The sequence below is a fragment of the Cupressus sempervirens genome, chromosome 6, assembly GCF_028749045.1.
Source record: "Cupressus sempervirens isolate cs-2001-9-10 chromosome 6, ASM2874904v1, whole genome shotgun sequence".
NCBI lineage: Eukaryota > Viridiplantae > Streptophyta > Pinopsida > Cupressales > Cupressaceae > Cupressus > Cupressus sempervirens.
The window spans coordinates 699,456,498-699,459,518 of NC_143123.1; the positions used below are offsets into that span (position 1 = coordinate 699,456,498).

A 3,021-nucleotide genomic window follows, 5' to 3' on the forward strand; every position below is an offset into this window, starting at 1 on the left:
TATTTTTATTTTGCAGATAAGGTTTAAGAATATGCTCAACTCCAATCGAAAACCAAATTTCATAGATAATTATAGTTCACTATATTTATTAAATTATATAAAATTAAATTTTTATTTTTAGTTTTAAATTAATTAATACAAAAGGTTAGATGTGCATATTTATTATTGAATAGAGAGTTCATAACAACATTAAGATTCAATAATGAGTGTTTGATTATTGAATCAAATAATATTTGGGACTCACCACTTAATGTGTCGATTAAGTGGTGGTGGTATTATCTCTACCCAATCTAAATCTATCCTTTTTCATTTGTGGCCATACTGGTTCATAGCTCCATATCAAAGTGTTTGAAATGGGGCCAAATGATGATATCTTACTAGAATTCTTGGAATATACAATACAAGAAGTGTAAATCTTAAGTCATTGTAAAATGTAATGTTTCCAATTTACACAATTAAAAAAGTGTATCGAAATTTCATAAATATAACTTTTCATATTGAAATAGACATCTTAATGAAATATTTTGGAAGAGAAAATATTATATGTAATATGGTGTGTATCATAATCAATTAGTAGTAGTTGGAAATTCATAAACTATTTGGTAAAAGTGTCCTAACTTGAGGAAGAAAAGGAACAAAATGATGAATTTTCATACCAACATAATCTACATTTGTTTAGAGAGAACCTTAAAAATTCCATCCAGAAGTGATTCTACACAATGGATTTTTCACTTGTCTACATCATCAACAATGTAATGATGTCATGGGCAACAACAGTTTGTAACATGTTAAGAATTCCATGGATTATATTCCTCACTTCATGTGTGTGTTCCTTAGAATTCTAATATGATATATGGAAACACAATCATCTAATAGAAGATACCAAGAAACCATTTGTATTGCCTAATTTTTTAGTCTCAATGATTGTCACTCCCTCTAATGTATGTCATTGTACCTTGTTTGGTGTTCTCCTAATTGGTGCAGAAGATATTAAGCAAGGAATAAAGGCCCAGACCTTTTGGGTTCTAAGTAGGGTAGATAAAATGCAATAAGGTCACATGGATCATGTAGACCAAGTATGTAAAGGGGTTAAGTTGTTGTGAGCCAATTTTGGCACAAAATTGTACTTTAGAATCAATTAAGGATAGTGGCTCATGTATGGTCAATTGAGGTCAAAATAAGGAAATTTGATCTCAATTATTTTGTCAATTCAAAGTATAATACCAAAGGAAGAAATAATGGTATTGTAAACAGATAATAAACAATATCAAGAATTCAATTTATTCATAATATTAAATAAAATTTCATACAATTGTGGACAATCTTGTAAGTGAGATGTATGCCTGCAAATCAATCAAATTTGGACAAACTCGTAGAGGATTTGTGTGTTCGAGCTCATAAAAGTTGGGCTATCCTATGAATGAAATGCATGCCCATGAACTCTATAGGAGTTGGGAAATCCTATGGTTGAGATGTCTGCCCATGAACTTTGTATATAAGATATGATACAAAATGACAATCTCAACAAATGAGATGTATTTCCATATCATTCTAATCTTAGATTCATATTGAACCCCTTTATACATCTTCAAGGAAGCTGAAAAGTTATTGGATTTACATTCCTATTAGAAGTTGAATGGACAACCAAAAATTGAAAGGTCATTAAAGTTGATTAAATACTAATTAAAAGCTCATTTATTTAAATTTCAAATCAATATTTATCATTCCTCCTTTCTTATGAGGAAATGGGCCCCATTGCCCCATCATCTTCCAAATAAAGTAATGATGTGCCCAACACATAATAATTCTTCTATTCAGATTGGAAGTTCTCCTGAGTATGTTGAATCAAAATATTGAAAGACCATGACAACTTGTCATCTCTTAGCAATGCATGGCAACCTGAATGTTCCTTCTCCAATAGTTGACTCTCATATTGAAATAGTAGTTCATTTTGTACTTTTTTCTAGTAATTTTTGTTTAGTACAAGAATGCAAATAATGGGAAACTCTTTGTTTCTCGCTCCAAACATTCTTCATCCTTGAGCATATAATCTGGACAAGAATCCTCTAGAATCCACAAGGCATCCTTTTACAAATAGTAAGAAGCAATGTCCTCCAACATGGGTACATCGAAATCCTTTTCATAGAAATCCATGCTACCCATCCCAATCTCCATAAAGATGCCAAGAATAGTTTTCAACAAAGCCCGATCAAATTTTTCTCCTTCATATTCCTTATCAATCATATTTATCAGTACATCCTTTACATTATTTCTAATTTCTTGGTAGAACTAATCACAAAAGCATGTTAAACCAACTTCATATAGTGTTGGTAGTGAGCATCTTATAATGAAGTAGTGTTCCAAGTAATTTTTTAAAAATGAGAAAGCTACCAAACCATTACTTTGTGATTTTGCCAACGCTTCACCATTTCTCTCAACATAAACTCATCATGCTTCTCCCTTAGGGCTAGTAGAATCATTTTAGTTATGTAACCTGCAAAATATTCCCTAAATCTGTCATACAACTATTGCAAATAATCCTGAGGAGGCTTCTACATACACATGTTATATATAGTCGTATAAAGCATCATATAGTCCTTAGAATTAAATAACTCAACCATGGGAATTGAGGAGGCTTAAAAATTATTTGTTATGGCTCAATAATGTCTGGTGGAGGAATTTGGAAAGTTGGGATATCATTGTAATAAGAATTTGTACTAAATTTATGTTTTGCAATTAGTATTTTTCATGTTTTTGGATTGGTAGAAAATGATTATTTATAGATCCTTGTAGACAATTTTTTAAAATTTCATTTGCATATATTCTGATATTCTAAAGTTGTAGGGTGCAGAAGGAACAAACATTTTTCTATCAGTTGGTTAAAACCTTTACTAACTAGGATTTTAAGACAAAATATGACTTTTAGAACTACATCCACAGTTCAAAAAAATTGAAATTTGGGGGAATGTGATGCAAGAGTATCCTGGGTGTAAGAGAAATCTTGCATTGCCCAAAAATATT

General features: G+C 30.8%; 1 pseudogene; it reads right to left on the reverse strand.

Moving 5' to 3' along the window:
* Positions 1 to 1,810: 1,810 nt before the first annotated feature.
* LOC149554192 (cullin-1 pseudogene) lies at positions 1,811 to 2,621 on the reverse strand (annotated as a pseudogene).
* Between the last annotated feature and the right edge of the window lie 400 nt (positions 2,622 to 3,021).